This window comes from Alligator mississippiensis, chromosome 15, assembly GCF_030867095.1.
Source record: "Alligator mississippiensis isolate rAllMis1 chromosome 15, rAllMis1, whole genome shotgun sequence".
Taxonomy (NCBI): Eukaryota; Metazoa; Chordata; order Crocodylia; family Alligatoridae; genus Alligator; species Alligator mississippiensis.
In genome coordinates, this window is record NC_081838.1 from 29,769,195 (window position 1) to 29,785,663 (window position 16,469).

A 16,469-nucleotide genomic window follows, 5' to 3' on the forward strand; every position below is an offset into this window, starting at 1 on the left:
TAGCAAGTGAGGGAATGAATGGTGACAAAACTCACCCACTATTTATAAAGCAAGTGCACTTAAGGCTCATGATTGGGTTCACAGAACTCCACTCATCAGGTTCACATAAAGCCAGCGTGGAAATTAATGGTGTTGGGGGAAGAATTACTCTGCAGGCAGCTGAAAAGTGATGCTTTAGAGGTACAGGGCACAGGGCCATAGGGGTTCCTTATGGTTCTGGGTGGGAAAAGTCTGGGGACTTTTGCTGCCAGCTGTCTGGACAGCAAGGGAACGTTGGGGACCCATTAAACTCCTAATAGGTATTGAATGCTCAAAGCAGAACCCACCCAACTTGGCAGGCAGGGTCAGGCTTCTCTACACCAGGCATGGCACAGCAGCTGTGGGGGAAACACTGCTCTGCCATCCCTGCTCCTCAAAAAATCCCTGGCATGGCACAACTCCACTCACAGCACTAATCCCAAGTGAGGTGAGCAGCATTCAACAGCATGCTTCATTGTGCAGTATTTCTATAATGCTGCTGTGGTTGTCAGCGTACACCATGCACATCACTACCCTCGATAATGGAGAAGGGAGCACATACAGCAAACTCTGACTGACCTCCAGGGTCAGGGCTGGGACCCAGACACCTGGATTCTCTCCAGCTCTGGGAGAGGAGTGGGGGATGGTGTGTGAGAGCAGGGGGAGCAGGAAACCTGGACACCTGGGCTCTCTCCAGCTCTGGGAGGGGAGTGGGAGCTGGAGGCATAGGGCAGTGGGGCTGGGAGCTGGGATGCCTGGGTTCTCTCCCAGCTGGGAAATGAGTGAGTGGGTTTATAACAATGTGGAGGAGGGGAGGAGGGGGTTGGGAGCCTGAACACCTGGCTCCTTTCCCAGCACTGGGAAGTAAGGGGGTTTAGGACAGATCGGCTTGGGAGAGAGAACCCAGGTGTTTGGGATCTGAGCTAATCTTGAGATCCCGCTGACATCCTACTCCCCAACTCTGCCCTGAGCCACAGCCCCAGAGGAATCTCCTGGGTTCTCTTCTCCCAGAGCTTTGGCACGCACCCGGAGGGCATCAGCATAAAGCTCATCCACAACCTGGAAGAACCGGAAGACGGTGATGATGAAAGAGCACACGGTGAATGCTAGCATACCAATCGGACCTAACGACTTTCCAAGTATATAACTTGCTGTGTGGATCCAGGCTTGCACTATAAAGCTAAACGTTATGTCTTCAATTTTTGGTGATCTCATCACTCCCCTCAGCTCATCCACAGGCAGGTTGACCCACCTGGCTGTACGGCTCAGGGACTCTTCATCCAGGCCCAAGTGCTTGTAGAAGGCAATTGTGGAGACCAGCAGGAGCTGGATATTGCATTTCAGGGAGACACTGGAAACAGCAATGGCAATGGCACCGGCACCACCTGAGGCCAGGGCTATGAGAAAGGTCAACTTCTTCAGTTCAGCTCTCTTCTTCTTCAAGATTTCCTCAGAGAAGTTGGGCAGGCTCAGCAGCAACACCAGCCTCTTCAGATGGGGAAGATCCTGTTCTAGGGTGTCCTCAAGTTGGTGAAAATCAAACTTCTCTATTTCCCAGTTGGAGAGAAGAAAAACCTTTGGACTGGAGACCCCCAAGGCTTCCAGCTGCCTCCTGCAGTCCTCCCGGATCGTCTGGAGAGTGTCACCTTCACTGTAGGTATTACCATGGGTTTTTCTTTCATTCTCTAAATCTTGGTCGACTTTGGCCCGCACAAAATAGAACTTCTTCTTCATCCTCTGGATCTCCCGGGCCAGGTCAGCGTGGCTGGATCAAAACCGCTCTGAGCTAATAATGATGAAGAAGTCATAGGTATTGAAATTCACATTAGTCAGGTAGGTCTTTGGCTTGAAATTCATGGATCTGATACCAGGCAGGTCATAGAACGTGACGTTAGGGTAGCGGGGACAGGCATAAGGTGTGGGTTTCTTTGTTGTTTCCTTCACCCCAGTTTCAGCTGCTCCTGTCTCTCCAGGTCTCACCCCCCGGATGGCATTGATGAAAGAGGATTTCCCAGCACCAGTTTCCCCCGTGACAGCAATCCTCAGTGTGGTTTTTTCCAATGACTCCAACTCGTTTTGCGCTTGACTGGTTGCTTCTTGGAAATCCCAGGAGCAGAAAAATGACTCGACTGACTCATAGATCTTGAAAGCTGTGGCCAGCTCCTGGTCCAAGTTTAAACATTGAAACTGACTCATGGTCTGCAGGAAATCTTTCAGTAGTGTCCATTTCTGAAAGGTATCGGGACAGGAGAGCTATGGTGGGTGCATGTTTAGGGGGCAGGGAAAAAAATACCAATTACAGCACAATCTCTCCCCTCCTCTCCCCCTGGTCCTGCCCTGCCCCACACACAACATACTTGTGTTTCCTGCACAGGCTTTGTCAGGGCTCCAAGCACTGGCCAGGACAGCTGGGTTCTTCCCAGGTCCAGGTTTGAGGGAACATGGCGGGGAGTGTCTAACCTGATGCACCCCATTCCCCTCCCAAGACTGGGGAGGGAACCCAGGCATCCTGTCTCCCTGCAGCCCTGCTCTAACCACCTGCACCCCTCTCTCCTCCCACGTCTCCCTCTGGGTGCCCAGACACCTGGGTTCCATCCCTTACTCTGGGAAGGGACTGAAGTCTGGTGGATTAGATAAGGGGTCTGGGAGCCTGAACACCTGTCCCAGCTGGGAGGAAGAAGCTGTGGGCCAGGACTCCTGGGTCCTCTATGGACCCTGGGAGTGGGCCGGGGTATGGCTGATAAGAGCAGGGGGGCCTTGGAGAGGAAAAGCCACACAGAGCAGCTGTAGCTCAGCTTCACTGCTACTGCCATGGTCTCACACAACATCTCTGCATCCGAGAGGCTGAAGTTGGTTCCTTATTCCAGTTCCCAGTTTCTCTCCCAAAGCCAGTCCTTACACCATTAAAGATAGAGAGTAGTGAATGACACGGGCTAAAGAGTTCAGGAAAAATGCTTATTAATATAACAACAAATATCAAGTACAAAGCCCCCTAAGAGACCTGAAATATGCGGTATTTATGGGGTAAAATCCTTTTCAGATTGCCCCAAAATCAATGTCTACAACAGAGGGGGACACTTCTGAATAAGTCTGAGCAGGACGCTGTCCCACCTGAAGTTTGCTTTCTGCATGCCAGTCCGTGGTCGGACCCAGAAAGTGATAGTCGATGGAACCGAGTCAACGTGGCGCATGGTGACCAGTGGCATCCCTCAACGCTCAGTACTCAGACCAGTCCTCTTTAATATATTCATAAATTATCTGGATTCATGTGTCAGAAGCAGATCGGCTAAGTTTGCATACAACACCAAATTATGGGGAAGTGTGGTCACGCTAGAGGATAGGTTGGCAATTCAGGTCAACCTGGGCAGGCTTGCAAGGTGGGCAAATCAAAACCTGATGACATTCAACAAGGAGAAATGCAAGGTGCTGCACCTCGGCAGAAAGAACCTACATCACACTTAAAGGCTTAGCAGTGCTGCACTCACTAGCACCACGATCAAAAGAGACTTGGGGGTCATGGCTGATCACAAGATGAATATGAGCCACCAACGCGATGCTGCATCCAGCACAGCAAATAAAACTCTGGCTTGCATCAACCGATGCATCTCAAGCAAGACCCAAGAAGTCATCCTCGCACAGTACTTCGTCCACTCAGTCTTGGTGAGGCCGCAGCTGCAGTGCTGTATCCAATTCTGGGCTCCACGTTTTAGAAAGGATTTGAAGAAGCTTGAGAGAATCCGGGGGAGAGTCATACACATGATTAGAGGTCAAGAGAACAGGCCTTATGTGGAGAGACTGAGAGACATGGGACTCTTCAACCTGGAGAAGCAGAAGCTTAGGGGTGACTTGGTGGCAGCCTATAAGTATATAAGTGGTGTGCATGGGTAACTGGGAGAATGCCTATTCACCAGGGCAGTCCAAGGGAAGACACGGCCCAATTGTCACAAACTGCTGGAAGAACACTTTAGACATAAGGAAAAACTTCTTTACCGTCCAATTCTCCAGAGTCTGGAATAGACTCCTCCCTCGTGGGTGACTGGTGCCTCTTGAGTCGGGGGGGCACGTGTCATCAATCAGTGACTGGGGGTGGGATCCGGCAGCCAATCTTACTCACCAAAAAGCAGCGGCATTGGTTCTGGAAGTCCTGCAGCCACTTCTGGAAGAGGTGCGGCTGCTTTTGCTGGTGGCCCCGCTCCCTGGCCAGCCCTTGCAGGGTGGGCACTGGTGATCCTGCCTGCCCCCCTGCCTGCCGGCTAAACAGGGAGTGTGTCCTGATGGGGTGCACTGGTGCTTTCAGGGGGGTGCACGTCCTACATGTCACCACTGCCGCCAGTGGTGGTGTAAGCTCCTACTCTGGATACCTTTAAGAAATGCTTGGATGCATATCTTGCTGGGGTGATCTGACCCCAGGTGCCTTCCTGCTCCTTGGGCAGGGGGCTGGACCCTATGATCTCATGAGGTCCCTTCCTGCCCTGATGTCTATGAAATCTATCCCTGAGTTGGCAGCCTGGCACACAAAAACTGAGCTCCAGGTCAGGCAAGACTCTGTCAAGGCTTCTACAGAAGATTCCTCTTATGACAGAGCCATGTGTTTTGGGGGTGACCCAAAAGGATTTCCACCTGTAATTTTAGCCTAAACACAGCTCCTTATTCAGTGCTATATACTTTGCTGGGGCATGTTTGTGACCCAGGGTTAGCCGTGATGCCCCTTGGCAGTTGCAGACTCTTCTCTGGCTCAGTCTCTATCAACCCCTCCCTCCCCCCCCCTTTAATTGCTCACCCATCAAGTCCTGTTCTTACTATAGGTTGAATAAGGGAGGGTTGCTATGGGCCTTAGTCCATTTGCAGCACTACAGGGTCTCTCTTAGACTCCCAACAGCTTTGATTTGATCAGGTGAGTCTCACATTAGCCCACTGTGCCACCTCTAAGCAGCCTATCAGACTACTTGCACCCGTAAAGGAGCAGGCACCACCAGGTGCCCTGCTACCTTAGCAGATAGGCCTGGAGGCCATCAGTGGGCAGACTGGCACACAAAAACCAAGCTCTGGGTGGGGCAGCACCCTGCTGAGACTTATTCATAGATTCATAGATGTTAGGGTCGGAAGGGACCTCAACAGATCATCGAGTCCGACCCCCTGCATAAGCAGGAAAGAGTGCTGGGTCTAGATGACCCCAGCTAGATGCTTATCTAACCTCCTCTTGAAGACCCCCAGGGTAGGGGAGAGCACCACCTCCCTTGGGAGCCCGTTCCAGACCTTGGTCACTCGAACTGCGAAGAAGTTCTTCCTAATGTCCAATCTAAATCTGCTCTCTGCTAGCTTGTGGCCATTATTTCTTGTAACCCCCGGGGGTGCCTTGGTGAATAAATACTCACCAATTCCCTTCTGTGCCCCCGTGATGAACTTATAGGCAGCCACAAGGTCACCTCTCAACCTTCTCTTGCGGAGGCTGTAAAGGTCCAGTTTCTCTAGTCTCTCCTCGTAGGGCTTGGTTTGCAGGCCCTTAACCATACAAGTGGCCCTTCTCTGGACCCTCTCCAGGTTATCCGCATCCTTCTTGAAGTGCGGTGCCCAGAATTGCATGCAGTACTCCAACTGCGGTCTGACCAGCGCCCGATAGAGGGGAAGTATCACCTCCTTGGACCTATTCGTCATGCATCTGCTGATGCACGATAAAGTGCCATTGGCTTTTCTGATGGCTTCGTCACACTGCCGGCTCATGTTCATCTTGGAGTCCACTAGGACTCCAAGATCCCTTTCCACTTCCGTGCCACCCAGCAGGTCATTCCCTAGGCTGTAGGTGTGCTGGACATTTTTCCTCCCTAGGTGCAGCACTTTGCATTTCTCCTTGTTGAACTGCATACTGTTGTTTTCTGCCCACTTGTCCAACCTGTCCAGGTCTGCTTGCAGCTGTTCCCTGCCCTCCGGCGTGTCCACTTCTCCCCAGAAGTGTATCTGGTGGCACAGACGTGTGTCTTGGGGTTTCCTGAAAAGGATTGCTCCCCGTAATCCCAGCCTACTCTCAGGTCTTTTTTTCAGGGCTAGCTATGTAGTTGACACTTTACTAGTAAATCTGCATTTTGGATGAAACTCTTGAGTCCACGTCATTCATTACTGACACCCTTTAACTGTGTAAGGAATTGCTTTGGAAATGAACCTGGAATAAGGAACCAATGTCAGACACCTAAAGAAGGCTTGAATGGAGTCCCAGACCCCAGGCAGGAACCCCCAAGTCCTCTATTCACCCCCAAAGCCCTCAATCCACCCCCCTCACTTCCTTTTGCTGCTACAGACACTTCCAGCTCAGACTGGAGGCGCAAGATGCAGGCTGGAATGCAGGACAGCTCAGGACACCCCAGCCTACCTGCCCCCTCCAATCACCCCCATGCCCTCTGTCTAGGCACCTACCTTATCTCCAGCCTTTTGAGACTGGCTGTTTCCCATGGCTGCGGCAGCTGGAGGAAGTGTTTGGGGCAAAAGTCAGGCCCAGGACCTGAAATTAAAATGAATAAGATAACATGATCACTGTTAGACCCTGACTGCATGTGGCGCCCAACGGCTATGGAGACAACAGTCCAATTACCCATGGATCCTTTTACTCATTAGCCAGAGCAGAGCAGGACCAAACACCAGCACACATTGCTTGCTACAGCTTTATTCAGAATGGAGACAGCTTCGGGCCAGCTCCCTCACCGATAGAATAGAGGGAGCCGCAATGAACAATAGTTTTTTCCCATATTTATACACTTTGGTTTATACTTATTAACATTTATTCGACCTCCGTCCCACCTTTTGTTCCACCCATTACTCCTCCCATCTCAAGCTCTGCCTCTGTTTACTGTTTGCTTCATTAGCATGGCATTGCGTATGCATTTCACTCATTTACATGTCTTGCTATGTCAAAAGGTGAGCACTTATAGACCACTGAGGGTACTACTGCAACCTATGCCCATTGTGAGGGAACCATTTGCACAGGTTGCTTTAGACGTAATAGCTCCACTACCATGGAGCTCTGCAGGCCATCAGTTAATTTTAGTATCGATAGATTATGCATCCAGGTTCCTGGATGCCATACCTCTGTGGGTGGTCATGGGGCTAAGGTAGCAGAGGAGCTTATGAAATGTGTGGCAAGGGTTGGTATTCCGAAGGAGATAGTGACCGACCAAGGGTCGAATTCTATGTCTCTAGTGATAAGCACCATGTGTAAGGTTCTCCAGATCTGTCATTTAAAAACCACAGTATATCACCCTTACACAATTGGGTTAGTTGAATGGTTTAATGGGACCTTGAAGGGGATGTCATGTAGATGTACTCAAGCTGAACCCCGGAGGTGGAACCTGTTGGTACCCACCTTGCTATTTGCAATAAGAGATGCCCCACAGGCATCTTTAGGGTATTTGCCATTCAAGCTGGTATATGGGCCCAGGCCTTGAAGTGTATTTGACATGCTGAGAGAAGGATGGGAGGCAGAACCAGAGCCAGGGAAAATTGCATCAGATCATTTGAAGGACTTAAAATGTCACCTGCAGATAGGGAGGAACGTAACATGCAAAAATTTGGGGCGGGTACAGCACAAGCAGAGAGAAAGATATGATGTTAATTCAAAAGAAAGGGAACTCCAGGCGGACCAAAAGGTGTTGGTATTAGTACTGAGCTCAACTAGCAAGTTTTTGACATGTAGGCAGGGCCCTTTTGAGGTGACAAGAAGAGTAGGGCCGGTAGATTATGAGATATTGCACCCAGGGGCCAAGAAGGAAAAGCGTGGAATGAACCTGAGGGCTTGTTTATCTCCCCTGACTCAGATTCAGAGGAGTATGGGAGCCAGATGGGGGAAAGCCCTGGGGAAATAGGAACCATCAACAAGGTTCCCATGGGGAGCCAATTAGATGAGAGTCAGCAAAAACAACTCTGGCAGGTGATTAAAGACTTTGATGATGTTTTCAGCAAAAACCCAGGGAAAGCCTTAGGGGTAAAACATTAAATTATCATGCAAGAGACACAAATAACCTGGGAGAAATGGAGGAGGATTCCTCATCATCATTGTCAACTGATTAAGAAAGAATTAGAAAGGATGTTAGCTCAGGGGATTGTTACCCCGTCGCTCAGCCCATGGCGTAGCCCATTGGTCATGGTTCCTAAGCCAGATGGAACCTTACGTTTGTGTATAGGCTTTCAGAAATTGAATGTGAAGACCCAGTTTGACGCGTTCCCTATGCCTCAGGTTAGTGAACTAGTGGAACGTATAGGACAGGTGAAATTTATATCCACACTAGATTTGGCAAAAGGATACTGGCAGGAACCTCTTAGAGCAGAGGACCAACCTAAAATAGCCTTCAGGACACCCTGAGGGCTATCTGAGTTTAAAAGGATGCCATTTGGACTTAATGGGGTGGCAGCCACATTTCAAAGGTTAGTGGATTGGTTGTTAGCTCCCCATATGGGTTATGCATCGGCCTATATTGATGATATAGTAATTTATACAGAGAGCTGGGAGCAGCATTTGAGGGCGTTAAGAGCAGTCTTACAAATTTGACAGCCAACCCTAAGAAATGCATGCTGGGAAAAACTGAAACTAAATATTTAGGATTCCTGGTTGGGCAGAGATGTGTGAGGCAACTGGCGGACAAAGTTCAAGCCATTAGAAAATATCAGAAGAATATCAGAATAAGAAACAGATGAGGGCCTTTCTGGGGCTCGCCAGTTATTATAGCCATTTTATACCACATTTCGTGGAGATAGCAACACCCCTAGTTAATGCTACCAAGGGCAAGAGAGCCTACCAGATTGAATGGCATGATGTTCTTCATGAGGCCTTTGAAGACCTCAAGCAAGCATTGTGCAAGGATGTGTTACTTCATACCCCCAATTTCTTGCTACCTTTCACCTTGCAAAGAGACGCATCAGCGTTAGCTTTGAGACCTGTTTTGTCCCAGGAGGTTGACGGAGTGGAATGACCAGTGGCATACACCAGCAGGAAGCTGAGCGAGCATGAAACAGAGTACTGCACAGTTGAATGTGAGTGTCTCGCCATTCATGGGGGGGATGACTACTTCCATTACTATTTGTTGGACCGTGAATTTAAATTAATAACTGATCATGTCATTCACCCTTCAGATGGCTGAACACAACAAAGACGGACAACGCTCACATTATGCGGTGGGCATTACCACTCCAACCATTTCAGTTCTGTGTTGCGTACAGGCCAGGGAGATTGAACATGGTGGCTGACTTCCTGTCCTGATGTGAAATGTATAGCGGAAAGAAGGTGAGCGAAGAAGAGGGGAGAGCTGTCAAAAGCCCGGATGTGAACCAAGAAAGAAGAAAGATACAAGCACCTAGCAGCGTCTTGAGGAGCGGGATGAGTGAGGAAAGAGAAGAGCCCCAGAGAAGTAAAATGGACCCACCTGAGTTGCAAAGAACTCCGCAGGGCTCCTTCTTCACCCGGTGCTTCAGGAGGGGAGGAGCAGTCAGCCAGAACTCCAGGAAAAAAGGAGACCAGGGACCGGCAAAACGGTGACACCAATAACCAGAAGGGACTGACTCAGGCAGAGAGATGGCAGGGATAGCCGCAAGCACTGAGAAAGCAACAGAGACTGGGTTTAAGAGAAGCAACTCTGTGGAGGGAGCTGCCAGGGGAGGGAACCTTGAAGGAAACACCCAGAGAGAAACTGAAACTTCCCCAGGCAGTTAGAAGACACTGTAAAGATCCAAACAGCAGGGCTGAAGAAACAGGGTACCTTAAACTTGTGAATATAAGGGCAGTAGAAGTGCCAGTGTGTTTTCATTCTCCGTTTGTTATAGGGAAAGGGAAGTCATCTCAGATCGATAGTGCATTTGCAACTATCAGGACAACAGACTAGTAGAGGAACTGGCTAGGATTAATGGCAGGTCTGTGCCAGGCTCCAAGCGAGATGAAGTGCAACCAGGCCCATCGGGGCTATTGATTGGCCAGATCTAGAGATCCACAGAGCATTTTGTATAGCTTGAAGGCAGATTTCCGAAGAAACTGAACTAACACCCGGTGGGTTGGGTGAGGGTGTAGGGGCTGGTGGAGCCCTCACTACACTAAGACAGAGTGCAAGAGCGAAAGTGTCAAAATCCACACGCTCCAGCATTCTATTTACTCTCGTAACAACAAGTCGTGGCAGACGAGAGTGTGGACGTGTAGGGGAGTCCAGCAAGACGTCACGGTGGACTTTGGCCTGTTAGCCAAGGTGTAAAAACTTTCTTGGTGCAGAAGACAGAGTAAGAAAGAAAAAAAAGGAAAAAACCACTCAGACAGGCGATGAGCACCAGAGACTGACGACACATAGAATGATAGAGACAAGCCCCTACCACAGATAGGGGTGGGCTTTGGGGGTGAAAGCCCGTCATTTGACACTTATCTCGTTCCTCACTGTAGCTGGTTCACAGCACACAAACTCACACAGATTCACTTGCAGTTTTTCCCTCAGAAAATGGTTGACACAGTTAAAATGGTTACTTAGCATAAGCAAATGGCTGGCTTAGATATCATTCTGCCTTGTGGTCAGCAGCTCTGACACAGGTAAAGCCTTTGTATTCAGCTGCAAATCCAGTGCTTCTTAATAATCCAAATTATTGTCACCCTAACAATCACTTTCAAGAAATAGGAGAGGAGGAGCCCCTGGCCAGGAGCCAGGGCTGGTCAAGAGCTTTGCCTCACTACCATTTGGCTGGAATAGGCAGAGAAGTCAGAGGGGGAACTTTTGGGAGGAACCAACACAGAGGGCAGAAGTAACTCGACACCTACAAGGTTCCCTTCTATGATGGAGGAGGATGGGCTGGAAGAAATGGAATGGTTTCATTTGGAGAAGAGAAGACCAGGGAGAAGATTTGTCCCCAGTCTATTGCGACCCTTGCGGGCCTCACTCCCCTCCCAGAGCTGGAGGGAACCCAGGCATCCAGGATCCAGTCCCCTCCTCCCACTGCCTCATGGTCCACAGCCAGGAATAGAACCCAGGTATCCTCAGTGGTGTCATGCATATCATGGACCTGGAATGCATCATGTGCACTGCCTTGGGCACTGAGTGTCACAACTGGGGATGAAGGATGTTCCTGTCCATGTGATGTCCTGCAGTGGGACCAGTGGGGTGGAGGGTGACTGATGTGCTAGCATGACTCAGCCTGAGCCCATTCACCCCTTCCTCTATCCCCAAATCCATACATCCCCCTCAACCCTGAGCTCATCATCCATCCATCCATCCAACATTCCCCTTATAACCTATATCCTCACACATGCATCCATTTTCCCACCCATTCAGTACACGATCCTCGATTCATCCCACTATCCCCATATAAAATCTACATACTTTTGTCCATCCCTCCATCCAACTGCCCACATCCTAGCTCATCAGCCATCCATCCATCCATCCATCCATCCATCCACCCACCCACCCACAGACTCTTCCACCTGCCCATCCAAGCAACCACCCACCCATCCCATCCCACCTGAGTTGAGAGAGCATCACTGGTTTGCAGACCAGCTGCCACAGGGGGGACAGGACAGGCACTTCTGTTAGCAAGAACCTACTGCATCTGATGCTGGGAAGGGTGGGAAGAAAGGAAGAGCTCTAAGGAGGAGGGGAATGGATGGGGGTGATGCTGGTAAGAGCTGATGAGTGGTCTATTAGGCCCCTGGAGATGAACGAGGTAGTTGACACCTGGAGCTGAGGCCATCATGAATCCACCACCCCTGCTGCATCCACAGATGGTACAATTAATCGTTCATCTCCGAGAAGCCTTCCCTGACAAAAAACCCCTTCAACCTCCAACTGAAACATGAAAAAGACACCAAGATACTGGGCTGGGGTAGGCACATATCAGCTTACCTGTAGCACAACTTCATGCTTCATTGACACAAGGGTCTCCCCATATTACACCTCCCTCCATCCCCCACCTGAAGCCCATGGCTTCATTTTCAGTGGAAGATGGAGAATCTCCTCCCCCAAGGCATTTTCTTGCCACCACTTTGTGGAATGCCCTCTCTGACCTGAGGGTGTTACCCTGGAGTCTGGTGTAGTCCTAACATACTATACACCTCTCCCCACCCACAAGTAGGAAAGAACTCAGGTGTCCTAGTTTCCCAACACTCCCTCTGCTCAAGCCCACTATGTCCCACTCAAGCTGGGAGATAACCCAAGTGTCCCAGCTCTTCCAGCTTTATCCCACCAGACCACAGTCCCTGGCCTCTGGTTCCATCTGTACCACCTCTTATTTGAGTGACATTCCTTTGCTGACCATGGCAGTGAACTACAAGTGGGATTTTTTTTCTAAATTTCTCACATTATGGATAATTCTTCATCCAACAACTCCATCCACCCCCAACAGAGAGGGTTCTTTGTGATGTCGCAAGACTCCTATAGCTTCACCCTATCCTATTGTCTTGACTACTTTGCTCCAACAAACAGGCACATCCACCAGGAACTCTCCAAGATTGGTTAGTTTTATTCCATTAACACATGATGAGACTTGGTGGATCCCAAAACCCATCTCAAGAAAAAAGGAAACAAGGCCTCCAAAGAGGTTTCTCCAAAGGTTCCTCTGTCTGGTAGAAGATGCCTCTGATTGGACTGACCCCAGGATGGGTTGTTACAAGAGAAACCACCAGGTAATGAAGCCCATGAAAGGGCTGAAATAAATTCACAATGAGTTGAAAGCAAGGGGGCTTGCTAAAGATGCCCCCATTCACCCTCTGTTCCTCTACCTGGGAGCCAGGAAGAAGATGAAGATGAGGAAGGACCCACTCATCTCTGGCATCAACTTTCTGAAATGGAAGGATGTGAGTGGTCCATGGGGCCACAATTCTTGGAGGCAGTTCCTCTAATCCCTTTAATGATGCTCTTCTCCCAAAGCATTGGCCTGCCCCTGGAGGGCATCAGCAGAACCATGGGCTCATCCAGAACTATGGTGAGCCAGTAGACAGAGAAGATATAGGAACATGCTGCATTTCCTAGTACACTAATCAGATGCCTCCCAATCTCTTTGTGTATATGACCTGCTGCCCAGGCCCAGGGTACCTGTACAATGGGAAGCTGTATGTTTTGGATTTGCAGTAATCTCATCACCCGCTTCAACTCGGCCATGGGCAGGTCAGCCTGCCTGGTCATGCATCTCAAGGACTCATCATCCAGGCCCAAGTGTAGAAGTCAATTGTGGAGATCTGCAGGAACTGGATATTGCATTGCAGAGATACACCAGGGACAGGAATGGCACTGGTGCTAGATGAGGTCAGGGCTGTGAGCCAAGTCAACTTCTTCAGTGCAATTAGCTTCTTCTCCAGGATTTCCTTGGAAAAGATGGTCAGGCTCAGCAGAAACACCAGCCTATGCAAATGGAGATGATCCTGTTCTAGGGTGTCTTCCAGGAGGTGGAAAATCAAACTTTGCTATATCTCAATTGGAGAGAAGAAAAACTTTTGGACTGAGACCCCTAAGTCTTTCAGCTCTCTCCTGCACTTGTCCTGGATCATCTGGAGAATGTTGTCTTCATTGTGGGCTTCACCATGGGCTCTTTTTTTCATTTTCTAAGTTGTGGTCCTCTTTGGCTCTCACAAAATAGAACTTCTTCTCCATCCTCTGGACCTCCTGGGCTAGGTCAGCACCATTGGATCAGAAATGCTCAGAGCCCATGATGATGAAGTAGTAGCTATTGGAGTTGACGAACTTCAGGTTGGTCTTTGGCTGGAAATGCATGGATCTGATGCCCAGCAGGTCATAGAATGTGATGTTGGGGTAGCAGGGACAGTTGTAAGAGGTGGAATCCATTGTTGTTTCATTTGCCCCAATTTCAGCAGCACTTTTCTCTCCGTGTCTCACCCCGTGGATGGCATTGATGAAGGAGGATTTCCCAGAGCCCATTTGACCCATTACAGCAATCCACAGTGGGAAGGTTTCCAATGACTCCAGCTCCTCCTGCACTTGACTGGCTGTTTTTTGGTAATCCTGGGAGTGGAAGAATGACTCAAATGACTTGTAGATGTCAAAAGCAGTGGCCAGCTGCTGCTATGAGGTTAAACCTTGAAAGGAATTCATGGTTTTCTGAAAAACTTTCAGAGATTGCCTCCATTTCTGAAAAGGATGAGATGGGAAAGCTATGGTGGGTGCACACTTAGAGGACAGCAAAAAGATACCAATCACACTACAACCACTCTCCCACCTCCAGCCCTGCCCCCTCCACCACACACAACAGCCTCATGTTTCCTGAATGGACCTTGCCAGGGTTCCAAACAGTGGCCCAGATGCCTGGGTCTTCCCCCAGGTCCAGGGCGAGACTGGTTTGTGGGGACTCACAAGCTAAGCTTTGGGTTGGGCAATACTTTTCCCAGGCTTCTTCAGGAGATACCCACATGTCAGAGACAGAATTTCCACCCATAATCCCAGTCCAACCCCAGCTATTTATTCAGTGCTATATACATAGCACACAGGCCTGGAGGGGACTTTGGTTGGCAGCCTGGCATGCAAAAACTAAACTTCAGGTGGGGTTGGGCCCTACTCAGACTTATTCAGAAGTGTCCACTGGTGAGACAGATATAAGCTTTGGGGTGTCCTAAAAGGCATTGTGCCCTGAAATCCCAGCCTAATTACAGGTCTTTTTTCAGGGGTATGCATTTGATACAGTATATTACTTCAGGGCTGTGCACTTGATACAGGATATTATTTTTACATTTCACTCAAATGTGAATGAAACTCTTGAGCCTGAGTCATTCATCACTGACACCACTTAATTGTGTCTTAATTGTGAACGAGGAAGTGGAATAAAGAATCAATATCAATCCCATTGAGAAGGCTTAAATGGAGTCCCAGATACCAGGCAGGACCCCCCACCCCCAACCCCAGTGCCTCTATTCACCCCTAAACCCCTTGATCCACCCTCCTACCCTTCCTTTTGCTGCTACAGACACTTCCAGACCAGACCAGAGCCCTGATTTGGGACCTGGGTTGCAGGGCATCCCAGGACACTCCAGACTGCCTGCCCCCTCCCAGCTTCTCCATGGCTTCTGTCTAGGCACTTACCTTATGTCCAGCCTCAGTTTCCCCATGGCTATTACTTGCTGTGGCTTGATACTGGTGGTTCCCCATGGCTGCAGCATCTGGAGGTGATGCCAGGGGGCAAAAGTCAGTCTTAGGCTTCACACAGTCCCAGGACCTGAAACCGAAAGCAACAGGCCAACCTGAGCAGGCCAACCAAACACAACAGGCTGCCCCTCTCCCAGAGATAGGACATGAGGTCCACTGGCCAGAAGCCAGGGCTGGGTAAGACATGCTGGATTTGTAATGATATCATCACTACCCTCAGGGAGTCACCATGCAGGCCCAAGTGCTTGTAGGATCCAGGGCTGGGCAGGCTTGCTGCCCCCTGTCTGGGAAGGGCCAAAAAGAGAAGTCAGCCAGGGAATTTTTAGGAGGCACTGATGCAGAGGGAAGAAGTAACTCAACACCTACCATGTTTCCTCCCATGATGGAGGAGGACAGGCTGGAAGAACTGGAATGGTTTATTTTGGAGAAGAGAAGACCAGGGAGAAGATTTGCTCCCCAGTCTATCCCAGTTTCACATGACCCTCAGGCCCCACCCCTGTCCCAGAGCTGGAGGGAACCCAGGCATCCAGCCTCCCAGCCCTGCCATGTTCTCACTGATGAGATGTCCTTTCATCCCTCCAAGTATGTGGCCTGCTATTTGGGTGCAGGTTAGCTGCACAGTGGGTAGCTGTATGTTTTGAATCTGTGACCACCCTGCTCAGCTCGGCCATGGGTAAGTTGGCCTGACTGGTCACGCAGCTCAGATATTCATCAAGAGATTCGTCATCCAGGCCCAAGTGCTGGTAGAAGCCAATTGTGGAGACCAGCAGAAACCGAATATTGCATTGCAGAGATGCTGGGGATAGGAAAAGCACTGGTGCCAACTGAGGCCAGGGCCATCAGCCAGGCCAGCTTCTTCAGTGTGGATCTTTTCTTCTCCAGGATTTCCTTGGAGAAGCTGGGCAGGGTCAGCAGAAACACCAGCCTCTGCAGAAAGGGAAGATCCTGTTCTAGTGTGCTCTTCAGTTGGTGGAAATCCCAGATCCCAGTTGGAGAGAAGAAAAACCTGTGAACTGGAGACCCCTAGGGCTTCCAGCCATGTCCTGAAGTCTTCCCGGATCATCTGGAGAACATCATCTTCATTGTAGGCTTCACCACAGCTGCAGCACCAGGAGGCGGAAGGTGCTCATGCCCCGCACAGGCACTGCTGCCCAGCGGCGCACAGCTCCAGCTAGAACTGCACATGGGGGTGAGGAGTGCAGCCAGGCCAGTCAAACTGTATTTTGTGGGGCTCTGCACAGTGTACGTGCAGCTCCCACACTCATGCACCATCAGGGAAAGCCCCATGTGATGGATCTGGCTGCTTTCATAGTTTCATAGTTGGTAGAGTCGGAAGGGACCTGAGGAGATAATCTA

At 49.9% G+C, this 16,469-nt stretch overlaps 1 long non-coding RNA gene and 1 pseudogene across 1 annotated transcript; both read right to left on the reverse strand.

Annotated features, from left to right (window-relative positions):
* Positions 1-429: 429 nt before the first annotated feature.
* On the reverse strand, positions 430-2,222 carry LOC102563940 (interferon-inducible GTPase 5-like; annotated as a pseudogene).
* Positions 2,223-12,465: 10,243 nt separating this feature from the next.
* LOC109280442 (uncharacterized) lies at positions 12,466-16,262 on the reverse strand. Its single transcript, XR_002086763.2, has 2 exons — positions 15,051-16,262; positions 12,466-14,105 (listed from the first exon to the last, which is right to left on the reverse strand). It is a non-coding gene; the product is annotated as an uncharacterized LOC109280442 (long non-coding RNA).
* Between the last annotated feature and the right edge of the window lie 207 nt (positions 16,263-16,469).